This window comes from Petromyzon marinus, chromosome 53, assembly GCF_048934315.1.
Source record: "Petromyzon marinus isolate PM22_M1 ecotype Great Lakes invasive population chromosome 53, UKy_Petmar_22M1.pri1.0, whole genome shotgun sequence".
Classification (NCBI taxonomy): domain Eukaryota; kingdom Metazoa; phylum Chordata; class Hyperoartia; order Petromyzontiformes; family Petromyzontidae; genus Petromyzon; species Petromyzon marinus.
In genome coordinates, this window is record NC_133719.1 from 7,944,502 (window position 1) to 7,961,259 (window position 16,758).

General features: G+C 47.9%; 1 protein-coding gene across 7 annotated transcripts in view; it reads right to left on the bottom strand.

Annotated features, from left to right (window-relative positions):
- Nucleotides 1-16,758, bottom strand: part of LOC116953868 (disheveled-associated activator of morphogenesis 2-like) — a 120,564-nt gene that overhangs the window by 97,945 nt on the left and 5,861 nt on the right. For 3 of the 7 annotated variants that reach the window (XM_076051970.1, XM_076051972.1, XM_032974147.2), the window contains exons 2-4: nucleotides 11,679-11,775; nucleotides 9,957-10,031; nucleotides 2,550-2,607 (exon numbers count right to left, since the gene is read on the bottom strand). The gene's annotated coding sequence lies outside the window, so the exon portion shown is untranslated. The remainder of the gene's footprint in view (nucleotides 1-2,549; nucleotides 2,608-9,956; nucleotides 10,032-11,678; nucleotides 11,776-16,758) is intronic. The other 4 variants (XM_032974152.2, XM_076051969.1, XM_032974154.2 and 1 more) reach the window with 2 other exon arrangements.

Genomic DNA, 16,758 nt, shown 5'->3' on the forward strand with positions numbered 1-16,758 from the left:
ACGACGCTCTTGGCACAAGTGGATGGACATGCAGGCCACATGCCCCAAACAATGTATCCTTATCCTGCCAAATACATTAAATGATAAGCAAGGTTTCTATCCAAATCTTTCGAGTTTCTGTGAGCTCCTCAAACATTCCAATGCGGATAAACCCAGTTGAATAATATAAGGTTGTCATTTATTTATAGCCGCCCTCCTTGTCGCCGGGGCTTCTAAAAGCACTGTACACGCGATAAAGCCACTCACACCCCATCTAAAACATTTTAAAAGGGCATCCCCCCCAGTGGCAGCTTTCCCTGTGGGGCACAAGGTGACTGGCGTGTGAGGGGGCATCAATATGCCATTCAGGGGGGACGAGGATTGCCACGTGAAATCCCAATCGAGTCATTTACCGGTAATTTTTTTTTATTTTAGGCAAATTTGGACCACGACGCCGGTATCACAATGGCCTGCTCATTTCAAATTAAGTCAGCGGCACGGTTATGGCATCTTCCACTTCCCCCGACCGCTTCTGCCAATATTAACCGCCAGTCTCAGTCGGTTTGTCTCTAATTACTCGCCTCTTGTTTAGTCAATTTCGCGTGCTGCCCCGTGTCGCTCTTCTCCTCTCCGTGAAGCCCGCTCTGAGCATTCCGTCGCCTGTCGTGACCCTCGCGGCGAATATTCCAGTTTTTCAAGCCTGTCCATTTCCCCCGCGTTTCTCTGCGCCGGAGCGAGCGTCTCTGCTGCGGTCTCGACTGCGGCCGATCCCCAAGGAATCGGAACATAAAATGGGAAAGGGCGCCGTGGTGGCGAGATGTTGACTCCCTCGTCTGGTATGCAGGAGGTCGACGGTTCGACCCTCATCCGGACAGCTGCTGTATATTTGGAGTTTGTCTCTCTCCGCGTGGACGCGTAGACTTTTCTCTGGGTCCTCCGGTTTTATCCCTAAACATTTAGAATCAACGTGCGTTGAGAGTATTTGGCTGCGATACATTTCCATGTGATAAGCCCATTCGTTGGGCTATCATTTGTGGCCATGTTGTTTCCGAAAAAGAGTTACATTGTTCAGTGGGCCTTACCTGGCAAAATAAAAAAAATAGTTTATGGTTTAAAGTGCATAATCATGCGAGTAGCCTACTCTATTCCTCATTCCTTTGATGGTAATAAATAATTCACGACAAAAAAAATGGGGGGGAAAAAACAAATGTAAACTTTAAATAAATAAACCTAGAACTTAAACAGAAAGGCTAAAATTATTCAGACCCATCACAATGCAATCAATTGTTGTGATCCCGAATCACGATTCAGTGAAATAAATATAGCAATGTTTTGTTAACGTTGTGGAGAATGGAATAAAAATTAAGTCAATGGTGAGATTAGAAATGAAACACAGAGACAAAGGTCGGAAAAAGAATATAGAAAATAGGTCGGAAAGTTTCACGCCAACTCATGAACTCTGCAGTGTCCCATCCTGTGCATCGGTGATGATCATTCGAGTGATACAACCGCACAGAGAAACATTGAGCAGGTCCTGACATGGCTGAAGTATGAATGTGGGGCATTAAAAAAAACAAGAGAGGGGGGAAAATAGCAGGAAATCCTGTTCGCACATGTCCGTGTATCCGTGCTTCCTTTGGATGGCTTTTACCCAAATCGGCATTTCTTTTTTAAAAAAAGTTACCACAATAACCAACTATCCAGATTCCACCATCTGCCAATCAACAGATAAACAGCGTTTTTTTTTTAAATAACATGGGAATCAGAGCGATCCAAATGTCTAATTATACATGTAGAGCCCTTAAATTTTGATTTAAAGCTTTCGTGACTGCAGTAATTCATATTCTTAGTTCTTTCGGTAAAGTCACGTTGAAGGGAAACACTAAAATAATAAAATATATATATAAAACTATATAAATTATTTACCGAAAGAACTATGAATATGTAGAGCCCTTATTTGTAAATCCACTGCTGGATGCCGTGCCGATTACGGGGAAGGTTATGTGACTATACCTCACCACACTGGTTCAGTGAATTGACAAAGAAGTGGTGGCACAGTGATTAGCACGGTTGTGCTGTGAACCAGGAAAACCGCCGAGTTCAATTACCGGCCACAGCTAACATCTGTGACATTTTAACTAGGCATGGCTGCCCTCTTCCCCGACCCGCAACTGACCAGCGCAGTGTATTTATGTACGTTGATCATATTTTGCACCGTACGTCGCCAACCGTGCTTATCGGAGGTGTGGGGGGGGGGAGGGCAACAAACTAAACACGAAAAGCAGTTTAAAAGAAATTCGCTGTTAATCTCGATGATTTAAAAGTGCAATCGCTGCAGGGGCTTCCTAATATCGGAGGGAAGAGTGTTCCAGACGGCCGTAAACGCGCATCTGAAATTGCGCGATGCAGTGACCGCAATCTTGGGTTGATCGCTAGCCAATAGCCGCTGCTTGCGAGGATGACCGGACCGGTGACATCTTGCCAAACAACCCCAGTAACCGATGTGGCCTGTAGACAGACGACGGCTGATGATGATGAGAGTTGAATAACGTGGAGCAGTGCACACTCACCGGTGAGTCAGTCTGCACGGAAGCAACGGTTTGAGTCAGTCGTCCGTCGCATTAATTTCTGCGGATAGACAAAAGTGCACCGTTTGGTTAAAACCGGCGAGGAACGAACTTGCGACATTCAAATGAAAGCCCAAATTAACTTAAAACACAATTAGTGGGTGATACTGCTGCGTTGGCAGTAGTGCAAAAGCACACAAAATCTGTCATTTGTTAATACGACTGTGGTCTTAAAAAGGAAATATATATTTTTCCTTCTCTTCAACCCCCCCCCAGCTCCGTACTTCACCGAGAGGGTGATCCGAGTTAAGGAAGTGGACACCAGGGATGTAGAATTTATCGAAACACATGGCAGACAGGTTAAAAATATAAAACGTTGGTAGTAATAATGATTGTACTTCGCATTACGTCTAAACTGGCATTAATTCCCATACATGCCCCTTCTGTGTGTACCGGAATCATTTGTTCAATAAAATGGTGTTGGGAAAAAAGGAAAAATATAGAACAGGCAGGATATTTTAGAGCTTTGGCCCTTCTTCATAGCACTTGGATTAAGAGGGCAGATAGAGTACATAATAATAAGTTGGAGACTGCACTTCACCAAAACGTCACCTATTATACAGGGGCGGAGCCAGGATTTTGACTTTGGGGGGGGGGCTGACTTCAATATTGTGAGATATCCAGTGGTTATGTTTTCCAATGGGCGCCACAAATGTATAAAACAAATTTTATTGGACTTGAACGCAGAGTTTATTAATAGGTCGGAGCCGCTGATGTGGCTAATAAGTTCGATAAGTTCGAAAGGCTGCCGCTCAAGCAGCCTGCAGGGCAGCACGAGGTGGCAGCCTGCAGGGCAGCACGAGGTGACAGCCTGCAGGGCAGCACACAAGGTGGCAGCACAAGGTGGCAGCCTGCAGGGCAGCACACAAGGTGGCAGCCTGCAGGGCAGCACACAAGGTGGCAGCCTGCAGGGCAGCACACAAGGTGACAGCCTGCAGGGCAGCACGAGGTGGCAGCCTGCAGGGCAGCACACAAGGTGGCAGCCTGCAGGGCAGCACACAAGGTGACAGCCTGCAGGGCAGCACACAAGGTGGCAGCCTGCAGGGCAGCACACAAGGTGGCAGCCAGCATTTTGCAGCAGCCGGATATCCGGTCATCCCGATTACCGACTTTCCCAAAATTTCAGGGGGGGCTGAGCCCCCCCCCAGCCCCCCTGTGGTTCCGCCCCTGCTATTATATATTTAGCTTTTAAGGCACTGTTATTGCCAAATGAACCCACATCATTCACTAGATTAGCCTGAAGCCAAAATGAACTCACATCATTCACTAGATTAGCCTAAAACCCAAATAAACTTACATCATTCTCAAGATTAGCCTAAAACCCAAGGATACATGTGCATCTGTATCATACAAAAAAAACATCGGCTTGCACATGTGCATTTATGATTAACAACATACCACACTCACCAGACGATACATCTCCATGTTTGTTTCTGCTGAATTAAATAATTATCCTAATTTACAGCCTATTGTTGATCTAATCAATCATTAAGCTGGTGACCAACACTGGGCCTCAACGTCTCAAAAAAACTGACAGATTTCCCACGTGGGGGGGGGGGCAGCAGCTCACAGGATCATCCTCACAACAGGTGGGGGCGATCCTGGGAAAACCAAGGGCAGGTGGCAGCCCTATCTCGCATACAATACCCGTAACTCGATGTGTAAACCAGAGGTGGAAAACGTGAAAACAAACCCTGCCACTCTAACCCCTCGGGCAGATCAAAAAGCAGACCCTTTGGCTGTGCATTGGAATAAGATCGGAAAGATAGCGCGTCACAGAAAGCATGCCCACAGCCTTATTTTCTTGAGCCAAGTAACGTAAATGGAGACAATAACGAGCTGGGCTCCACAACAACACAATGGCCATGGGGCATCTGGGTGCCCCAGGGGAGCTCCAAGTCAATTAGGTGGCAATGCTGAGCACGCTGTGATGATGACCCAGGACAGAGAAACACAGGCGAGGGAATGCCAAGTCACTTATCTTCTCTCTAACTCCCCACGTGCCAGGGTCCCAAATGAGAGTTTAAGGAAGTGGCGCTTGGGCAGGACCAACGTCACGGCTACAAAGGGATGACGGCCGACGGTGGTATGTATGCATTACGTTGAACTTCCTTCGGAACCGTGCGTAGCCAACCGCGCTCATCGGAGGTTGCGGTCAAAAAAAAATGTACGGATTGGCAGCCAAGCGACGGAACGCAGCCAAGCAATGGGACGCGTCCACCGAGGAGATGGAGCGGTGAATTCAGCTCGTGCGCAGGCACTGGGTGGATTACTATACTGCGGGGATCGTGAGAGGTGGTGGAAGCTTTGAGAGGTCTTCATTTAGCAGTGGACTGACCATGGCGAATGATGATGATGATGATGCCATGGAGATGCTCTGTTCAAGAGCCCATAATAATAATAAAAACTCGCACGTAGCAAGCACGTTTTTTGGTCATCAGCCATGATCAATATGCTCCTGGATGAAGACCTCCCAAAGCCGTCGCCATAGCTTACAGTTCTGCCATGGAATGCTCCACCTAGCACTTGCGTACAAGCTGATTCCATCACTCCATCTCCACCCGTGGTTGTACCCTCTCAGATACATAAACTTTGGTGGGGGGAAAAGGCGGAAATGTCGGGACAATGGAACTCTTTTACCCCGGCAGTCAAATATATCGACTACGGCAAAGAGATGCGTTTAGCACCGATATATGGGGTCACCTACCCCGCCAGTCAACACCACGAGACCGGCACTCGCTTGACCCCCCCCCAACCCCCACGCACCACCCCCTCATCTGAGTGACTAAAGCCACGCAATGCACAGCGAGATGTTGAACTTATTTCGCACCGTACGTAGCCAACCGTGCTCAACGGGGGTGCAGGGGAAGGACAACAAACTAAACACAAAAATCAGTTCTGAAGAAATTAGTTTTAAAACTAAACTAGGAAACTTTTTATTTTATTTTACAAGGTAAAGCCCACTGAACTATATAGCTCTTTTTCAGAAGCGACCTGGTCACAAATTATATCTCAACGAAGTGGCTTATCACGTGGACATGTACAGCTGTGAAATCCTCTAAACGCATGTTTCTGAATGTGTGTGGGGGGGGGAAATCCGGAGGACCCAGAGAAAAGTCCACGCAACCACGGGGAGAACACGCAAACTTCAAATATACAGGCATCACAGGGTCGGGATCAAATCGGTGACCTCCTGCACACCAGGCGAGGGAGTTAACATCTCACCATCGCGTCCACGTTCTAGCGCCTCGAGCCAACGCGGTGTCGAGGAGGCATTCGTTTCACGTTGTGCAGAAGCGCAATTGGTTGCCGCAGTGTGGCATTGATGTTCCCCCGCGCACATTCAACATTTCCCCTGCACGGTATCCACGCTGCAGACTGCTCCGTCTGAAAGGTGACCCCAGGGATTGAGAACCCAATGGATTAGCCAATTACAATGGAACCTGTCCCATCCACGCGCACGCACGCACACATGCACTGAAAACCCCCTGCTAAAACTGAACACCCTTCCATGCAAACACATGGACGTGCTCTTTCCGTGACAAAGCGGCGAGTTAAACCCTGGCCCGACAACGCACACCCACAATGGGTTTTAAAGCAACTGTTTGTTCAACCCGATTCCTTTTTAGTGCCAAAAACAGCTGGCGAACAGGCGCTGTAACTGCAAGATAAGTGGGGCTCGGAACGACTCTTGGCAACCTCCCCCACCCCACACACACAGACAGAGCCACCCCCACCGCGATAGGGAAAGAGATAAGAGACTGTTCTAAAAAAAAGAGGGTAGACAAACTCCTTTGCTTACTTTTAACGCTTTTCCAACTAAGGTTGAATGGAAGCGTTTATGCATTTTTCATTGTTGTCCAGTCCCCCTTGCACCTCCGATTAGCAAGGTTGGCTAGGTTGGCTACTGTACGGTGCGAAAGAAGTTAAACAAACACATACAGTAGACTTTCGATTATCCGTGTGCGGTTTATCAGATTTGCGGATTAACCGCGCACCTGAAATTGTGTTGCAAATTAATTACTCACGGATGTTCCTTTAAGCCCAAATTAATAATCTAAAAAAGGTTATGCATTGTTATTCTGGGAAATGTTTATTACAAGTCACGTGCTTAAACCAAACAAATATATTGCTCAGGTTCATCTGAAATCCACGTGATCGCCTCTACAGTACGGTAGTTGCATAGCTTTACAACAGCGGGCGGTGTTTGTTTGATGTTGATTGGCGTGGCTCCGCTATCCGTTTAGTGGGCGGAATCTTCTACGCGGGAGCAGGAAGGTGTTATCACTGAGCCCGCGCATCGATCGTTAGTATTCATTCTTAATTTATACCTATATTAGTGGTTTTTCGCATAGAGATCCACGGAAAAAGGATATTCTTGGATTAATCCGCGATTATGAATTATCCGCGGCCGTCCTCCCCGTCATTAGCGTGGATAATCGAGAGTCTCCTGTACATAGATTAGCTCTGTTGTCATTTCCGGATGCAAGGCGGCGGGAGGCGGGTGGGGAGGGAGGTGAACAAGATAACTTCCGTAAAGATGATCCGGTATGAAGGGAACTTTAGTATAAAGTTGCCCTGCTATTAGGCATCCACCCTGTAGTAAAAAAGGGTTGTCATAAACTTCGAAACACAAGCCACAGCAGAAAGCACTATTTGTAAATATTTGTAAATAGTGCATCTTGGAAGCATGACTACGACTGCCCACGAAAGCACGACTATGCTGGGGACGTGACGTGACGAACGAATGACGTTGCTGAATGACATCAAACTGCTGGGACGAGACGAACGGACAAATGAAGGATGCAAGTTGAGGTCATTCAGCAACGTCATTCAAGACTGGAGTGCACCGTAGAAAGGCCAAACATGGTACTATGAATGTACCGTATTTCAAAAGACTCACGGAGTTCACCGATTGACAAGACCTGATAATATCTGGTGATGCTGCGTTGGCAGTGATGCAAACTTAGATGCTTATTCATATGCCTATTTAAAAACTGATCATCATAAAAAATATATTTCAATTTAATTCTCATAAGACTCCAATGGTGTTAAGTTCAGTCTACAACTCTCTTGACTTCTCCATTCATGCGCTACGAAGTAGGGCCACTGGCCGAAAAGTCAACCGGTTTTATATAGTTTAATTTAACAAAGTGTTACTGACGAACGTGTCGGGTTTCGTTGATTATATCGGGGGCATGGACGGAGGCCAATTGCGTGCACCTCACACCGACATAAAATGACTAAGAGTGGACTAAATGTTTGACTGCTCGAGCCAAATGGACTGAGAGAATAACTCGATGCAATCCGCCGGCTTACACTCTGGCCAAAACTTCCGCCGGCTGTCATCGACTAGACTCGGACTGCTACTCGAATAAATAAAAACTGCTGACGCGATTAACACTGCTCAGGTAAACCCCAAAGCCAACAGAAACAGGAAGAAGAACAAAGCGATCCATTCTGGGCCAGAACTTTTGTTTTGTGGGCAACGGCAAGACAACAAGGGCTGCATTTTTTTACGTTCACTGCGGAGCCCTCGTTCACTGTAAAGAATCAAGCGGACCTTTGAGCCGACGAGCCCCACACACACACACAGCGAGAGCCGACGGAGACTAACGTCACCGCGGAAGCCCGTGGAACGGCCCCGGGTGACCCATTTAGAACGTGTGCGCACACTTAGCGGGCACGATGCGTTTTGCAAGGGATGTCACTTCGCCACGCGCCTGCTATCCCCGCAGGACCAGTACTTATGTGTGTTGAACTACTTGCGCGCCGTACGTAGCCGACCGTGCTAATCGGAGGTACAACAAAAAATTACGCAGAAAAAGCGGTTCAAAAGGAATGAGTTTTCAATCTAGATTTAAAATAAAGGTGGCATGCAACCAAGTTGCACAGCTGACCGCTCAGGCGTGAACCTGACCTAACATAGCCTGTACAAAATCACCAGCTCATTGCCCTTATTAATTACTATCATTATTTTATTAACATCTATATAGCAAACCTCTACACCTCATTAGAAATTAATATATTCTATTTTAGCAGGTGAGAACAGAATGAGAATTGTTTCAAGTGTCAGTTTCATGGGGTGACCTTTGTAAACAAGCGATAACTGATACAGCCAGCACGAGGCAACACCGCTTCCACGGTTCGTAAAAAGAGTGGTCGATCACACGCCACATTACCGGATTCACATTTACAACGTTCGCCGATTATATTCTTGTTATTTACACCTGTTGACCCAGAAAAGCCTCACCGAGTGGTGTCCCGACTCTTTCAGGAGAGTCCCCTGCCAAATTTCCAAGAAGGGGGGGGGAAGATGCTTTCGATGTCAATTACAATAGAGTCATTTGCGAGTAATTCTCAAACAGCAGGGGAATCAAGCGGCACGTATTTTAAGGTTAAGAGACGTGCAGTATTAACCAGGGCAGCCGCTGGATTCAAAAACCGTGAAACTCTGCGACAAGCGGGGAACGCCCTGCCCGCTGAGCCACAAGAGCGCCTGGTGAAAATAATGTTTGGTTGTTCAGGTATTCAAATCGAGTGATAATGTATTTTTTTTTACACGGTTTTATTTAACTCACTCGATCTGTTGTCATAGCCTCAAATCTTGTAACTCAAATTGTAACCCACTTCCCAATGTGGTATCGACTGCAAACGTGGTATACTTATGTCATACTGATGACAATACTATATTCTATCATAGAAAATTAAAAATATATTTTTTTAAACAATCTTTTTTATATGTTATGTTTCGGCTTGGGTCTAATTGTCCACGCTCAACTGACGTTGGCTGTAAATCACCACGGTCCCCTTACGTTGTGGAAAGCTTCGGGGCCACTTCCTGGAGTCGTGGAGTTCTGCAATTACTCGTACGGTACATTTAATTAAAGCGTGTTTTTTTTAAGTATTTTTAAATATTACTTATTTTATGGTGACTTGGCCGAGACTATTGGTCACAGGAGAAAATTAAGTTGAATATGCCCATTACATACAACGTATAGGAATGAATAAGGATCTACTCCCGACACTTGCGATTCCATGCGTACATCACGAGCTTCATAACATATATTAACGGATGACTCAGCGCATCGTGACACCTCTACGCAGCATGCACAAAAGCAAGCTCTTGTTCCGCAAAGTCACACTGTAACCTTCATGTTCTGTGCGTTAGCCTCTTCTCCATTCCGTTATTTTGACCCGATCTAATTGGTTTGGCTGATGCGATCACACTCATCGGCTTGGGGAATGTTATCTTACACACGGCCTCTTTATAAACTGTGTCTCTGCTATTCCACTGCTGGACTCATAAAACTTCAAATGACCAAGGAGATGAAAAAAAAGGGACCAAACCTTGTCACGTGGAAAGACAACCGGTTTTTCTGTCCAGGAGCCATCTGAGTGACCCGGGGTTCAGATGCTTATCTCCTGAGTTCAGAGAACAGATAAAAAAAAACACACTGAGAGAGGTCACTTAGGAGTATCCCGAACAACAGCAGCGGGAGCATCGATTAAGCAGCTTGGCTCCACTTCGCAGGTTTTCGTGGTGTAAAAGCTCTCCAATGAATTACCCGGCACGTGGGGAGGAGAAACGTCCGGACGTAATGCCGAAGAACACGCAGGCTCACCCGCGAAAATACACCGGGGAGCTCGGCACTGATGTTAAAGTTTCACATGGCGAGGGTGAAAGATCAAGCTTCATCACCGATGACGGTAACACCACCCTCACCCTCGTAAAGAATCGTGTCAGAGATGCGACAGTGTTGTTTTTTTTTTACTTTGAAAGCTCAAAGAATGACCGAGATGCAAGGTGTGCAGTCCTGCAATTACTGCTCACGGAAGGAGTCGCACTGTAGAGACTGCTCAAGAGAGTCCATCTAGAGGGTGGTTGGCCTACTCTTCCACACTGTGAGGACACGGCTGAATCTCCAGAGATTTAGCTGGACACTTGTCTCACGCTTAAGCTCCTTGGCTTCGTAACGGCACACACGCACTTGTACAGCCCTTTTGTCAAGCCCCTGCTGGATGGAGGGCCTCCCCAGCTGTGCAGTTTGTGGAGGTTATGTGACCATACTTCAGCACGCTGGTCGGAGCGGGTAGGTGAAGGCATGGGGAGGCAGGGGAGCTTCGATGTAGGAGCACAGCACAGCAGTACAGTACAACAGTGTATTTTGCTGCACTGCCACGTGCTGCACATTATGTGCCCCCCACAAATGCAGCTCAACGGAGGCAACAACAACAATCTGCTTGGTGCAAAGTGATCACCATATCGAAGCGGCGTTATCAAGGCTCAAGCCCGCTTAAGCTTCCAAGATCGCAACGGATCGGCGGGCAAATTCCAAGTGGTTCGGTCAAGAGGTTTTCACGACAGTTTGAATTCGTAAATATTTTTCCGGGTGCAAAAAAAAAAGCCTCCCTCGTCCATTCTCATGCTGATCGTGTCGTTTTCATCGCAATTCAAGCGACACAAATTCTTCTCCAACACAATAGTGGGGTAAGGCCGGCAGAGATTTTTTTTGTCAAGAGAGAGAGAAAGTTGTGATGAATACATCATCACAACTTTCTCTCTCGCAATTGAGGCACGGGGCACAATTGCGATGCTGGTGTCTCAAGAGCTACAGACGATTCTTAATAATTTGACAAAAGACGTCATGGAAGATCTTCTCGGATAAAAATGCATTATTTACTATTATTACGATGATTAAATTTAAGTGACCGAAATAAATTTCAGTCAACCGGATGTCGAAAACAGGAAGAGTAAAAACTTCTTCAAACACGACACTGTTATCGTTTTTTTTATCATCAACTAAAATGAGTTCTGACTTAATGAGCACCACATTACAAGCGATGGGACAAAAGGGGGTGTGGGGGGGGATTGCATTGCCTTTCGGTGAACAAACAGCGGCCGCCCGATATAGAGAGAGAGAAAGGCAAACAGCAGGTGTACAAACCTCACACCCCGGCTTGACTGTACTTTTTCCCATCTCCCGTATCAACCGCAGAGTAACACAACCACCACTCCCCCCCCAACACCCAGAACCATCGCAAAGCGCTTTGTCACACAATATTTAATACCTTAGGTGTGTTGCTAGGGAGGACTCGGCGGTGACATCTGCTTAGTCGCAGGCAGCCCGTTGTCTCTTACAGCTGCTGCAACGGGCGGGCAGTTCACCTGCAGGGCAGCAAGGCGAGACAGCGGGTTAGGCGTGATGTGGCTTGACCGCAGGTGTACGGTTGTGGACTCACACGGGTGTGTGCCGTTGTCTCACACAGCTATGTGGTGGCTTCACACAGGTGTGGTGGCTGTGGTGGCTTCACACAGGTGTGGTGGCCTCACACAGGTGTGGTGGCCTCACACAGGTGTGGTGGCCTCACACAGGTGTGGTGGCCTCACACAGGTGTGGTGGCCTCACACAGGTGTGGTGGCTGTGGTGGCCTCACACTGGTGAGGTGTGGTGGGCCTCACACTGGTGTGGTGTGGTGGGCCTCACACTGGTGAGGTGTGGTGGCCTCACACTGGTGAGGTGTGATGGGCCTCACACTGATGAGGTGTGGTGGCCTCACACTGGTGAGGTGTGGTGGCCTCACACTGGTGTGGTGTGGTGGCCTCACACTGGTGAGGTGTGGTGGCCTCACACTGGTGAGGTGTAATGGGCCTCACACTGGTGAGGTGTGATGGGCCTCACACTGGTGAGGTGTGGTGGGCCTCACACTGGTGTGGTGTGGTGGGCCTCACACTGGTGAGGTGTGGTGGCCTCACACTGGTGTGGTGTGATGGGCCTCACACTGGTGAGGTGTGGTGGCCTCACACTGGTGTGGTGTGGTGGCCTCACACTGGTGAGGTGTGGTGGCCTCACACTGGTGTGTTATGACCTCGCACCAACAGCGTAGCAGATGGCTGCAACGCCGCGGGGCACCCGGCCGCATCTATCGGTGACTACGTAGAACCAGCCCATGAGCCAACGTGATTTCACGTTCATACGAGCGGTGGCATCTCCCGTTTACAGCCCTGGCAAAAATTCCACACTTCTTTGATGGGGTCGAGTCAATCCATAGGACAATCACTGTGGTATTTATTTAAACGCCCCGTGGAGGGATGATGGGCCGAGTAAAATCCTCGACCAGGATTCGATCTCCCAACTTTCTGATTGCGAGCCGACCCCTCTACGGCTGAGCTATCCGGCCGATTAAAATTTGCCTAACTCATCGATACGCGACAAACGACGTACAGCGGGCGAACCAAAATCCGGTTGCCCCCTTTCTCAAGGTCGTTTTCCACTCGCAAAAAAGATGGCCAACAACACCTGAGATGGAACACCCCCTGCTTCCGACGCCTCACTGTACTTGTACCTTACAGATTCAGCGCTCAGCGATTCACTCCAGGCACTACCTCACCGGACAGTCAGTAAAGTCCTTAAATCGGACAAAAGCCGTGTGGAGTGCTGCCCTAAATCTGAACAATTAAAAGCAACGTGTGCCTTCAAGGGAGCCTACATATGAAGCCATGAATCGTATTTAGCTTTTAATAAACATCCACATATATCTTAATGACGTTAGCTTATAATGCACACACGTCCAACCAAATTCATAAACACAGGTTATGTGTGTTGTGACAGCTGTCACGACGGTGTCCTACTCGGCAAAACGACGCCAACAAAACCAGGTTGAATGGGTTTTTTTTTATTCGTAAAGTATTCAGGCCAGGGGCAAAACCCAACCATACCAGACAGAAGCCGGCGACTTACTGTATGTACGTAAACGAACAACACACAGGTACACATGAACACAGATAATAATGGGAAGCGTTCGGCTCGTAATGCCGGATACGCTGTGTGTGCGTCCTCTTTGATTAACTATTTTAAGATGTAACTGGTTCTTGCCAACGATCAGGCGATTGTCTATCTCTCTATCGCTTCCGATCTTATAATCCAAATCTCAGTAGCGTCTCCCCACCCACACCAATGCCCCCCGCCTGTTTCCACCTGTTCTCTGGCCGGGTTTGCAGGAGGATCCTGCCAATGTTTCGCAGCAGGAGGCAACGTTGTTGCTCTGTGCGATCCCAATTGGGCAAACTTTGCGGGATATTTTTCAGCATTGGGATGCTTGGCCAATAGCAGTTACATTGGGTTTTGTTGATTAGCCTTGGGAGAAAACTGCAGAACCCGGAGGAAACCCACGCAGAACAGGGAGGGTAAGAACAAACCAAAACTCGGAAAGGAGCACGATTCAGAAATCGAACCCAGGCCCTTAAGATTGTTACCACCGTAGTACCAAAACGCCAGATATGCAGCATTCTCTTTGATGGACTTTTAAGAACTGCATAATATGCATGCGTAATGTGCATACGTGAATAACCAACAAATTATAGATATCCATTGTAATTTATATGAACACGTTAACACCCCCCCCCCCTCTGGTCCTCGCACCTGATTGGCTCACAAGTCACGACATCACATCTATCCCTCTATTTAAGACGGAAACAGGAGGAGGATTTCTCCATAACTCTGGCTGTCGCCTGATGAGGCTGGTTGTAATTACCAGTGAAATTTCGTACTCAAATCGAAAATGTTGTGGGTTTACTCTCCAACGCACCCGTGTGCTCAACTAGGAACGAATTGGCACGTTTTGTTTACGTGACAAACATTACTAATTGACTGTGTCTATTATGGACACGTGGCAATCTCTACAGCCCTTCTAACCTCAAAATCCAAATCTCTCTACAGCCTCCTCCTCCACCCACACACCTATGCTTCCACTTTTCTCCACCTGATCTCCGGGTCACTTTGTTCGTTCATTTGAGACATTTCCAATGGTCCCCAAAATCTCTTTGCACGCAAAATGTAAGATAAAACTGTTTGTTGTCCTTCCCCCGCACCTCCGATTAGCACAGTGGGCTACACACGGCGCAAAAGAAGCTCAACATGCACGCATACGTAAATGTATCGCGTTTGAGTCCCTGACTCTCACGTCGCTATAAACCGAACGACAGCCCAAGTGTAACAACAACGCGGGGGTTTTTATCGATTTACGCAACGGGTTCACGTCACTCCTGCAGGCACGGAGAGGCGGCGCTACATTCACCGCTGTAAACAAATATTAAGTTGCCACCCAACTCACGGAGAGACAATCGCGAATCTACACCCGGCGGCTTAACGAGAGGGTTGGGGGGGTGGGGGGGCGAAAGGGAATGACACCCGCCGAAACAAGGTCCACATAAGCTGGGCCCAAAAAAAGCTAAGGACACAAATACCACGCAAACTAACGTTAAAAGACCTAAACGGGTCCCCCAACCGCGGTGGGGCGAACGCGTGTCACGCAACGCGGGGAAACGCGGAGTGGAAGGTGGCAGCGGCATTCACGCGGCCCACCCTGCGAAGTGAAACATCACGACGAATGCCATCAACGCGGCGACCGGAACACCGATCATCGATCTCCCAAGTCTCCGGAGCAGAAAAAAAAGAAACGTAACGGAGCGAACGTGTGACACAAAAACGCAAGTCTAAACTAACACGTGAACGCAGCCTAACAAATCGCTAACCCGCACCCCCCCCCCCACGTCCCCTCCAGTAATTCCAACGACTTGCGGTTCCGCAATTCCAGTTCGTGTCTCGTTTGCGTGCTCGATTTTTTTTTCGCTACTACGGTTTTGCACCAACGCTGCGTTCGCGTTGACGCAACATGGGCGCACCGTTTGCGTGCGATTTTTGCACGAACGGCAAACGTGATTTTACGTGCGTGAGATCTCGCACAACAAAGAGCTTAGACATCGGTTGAGGTCAATGAATCCAATACGTTGTGGCACGCCTATAACAACCCAAAATGGCAATGTGTGATAAATACATTTAAATGCCACATGCATTTTCCTGGCATTTCAATCTATTGTAAAAGCACCGCCGTTCCGTGTGTCCGTCAACTAAATGACGAGAGCCTTTCAGAAGGCCTGAATCAAAAAGTTATGGAAAGTTGACCCCGCCCCCCCCCCGCCCCCCCCCACCCCCCCGATGGGGGGGCAAAAAGTTGATCCAACAGGTTTACAACAATTGTAGCCCGCCGCCCTCCCCCCCCCCAAAAAAAAAAGATATGCCAGTCCCTGCCTGCACACGCTAGATACAATAGTCAGCAGTATCTGCACACATGGGTGGGGGGGGGGGAAGAAGACATCAGCGCGGGCGAGCCGTGAAGCTCTGCGCAGCCGTCGAAATTTTAGTGTGAAAAAATGTGACTATGAATTCGCCTTGATCAATTAGCATCGTGACTGTTATAGCCAACCCTAATTAGTACCCAGCACTGATAAGGCCCTAATTTGCGCTCAAATTACCTCCCACCGTGACCAACGCAGTGTCCCCCTGCTGTACCACGTTGGCCATCTCTCAACGGCACTCCTCCGAGCCACGCACTTCGCCGTTAAACTTCTCACCTCCGCCCCTTCGTGCGAACGCAACGATTCCCAGTGCCCAACATCCTTGTTGGCATCCACTGCAACTACGTTGGGGAGCGGTGGCGCGATGATTAGTGTGGTGCGCTGTGAACTTAGCAATCCGAGATCGAATTCCGACCACGGCTAACATCAGTGGCGAGTGATATCGGAAACCAGTTCACCGGTCCCCTTCCTTCACGAACCCCAGCGATGACCAGAGTGGTGAAGTGTGGTCAAACAATGCGTGACTGATATGGCATATTGGGAGGCCGTCATTGACAATTATTCTTATTTTAAATGCAATTACAAAAAGGCCCTTGCAGAATTCAACCGACATGCAACAATGTATCGACATGTCAATCAAAATCGATTATTACAACAAAGTGAGCTCCGTATGGGTTAATTTCGACTCGTAAAAGTAATTGGCTCATGTGATCCCTGCAGCCCACTCGAGGCACTACACTCAGCACTGTCAATTAAAAGAATATTCTGGAATCAAATTCCGATCCAACAAAGTGACTTGACAATTCATAAAATTGCAATGGGTTAGACGCGAATCAATACACGACAAATGGACAATGTCGTAACCCGGCAATTCATCAACAGGAATGTATTCTTATGCACGCGAATATGGGCATCAAAGCACAGACGTAAGAATCTACAAACCATGTAAATTATCGTCACAGGTTGCGCTAACGTTACATTTAAGAGTGGACAAAACCGTACACACAAAGCGGA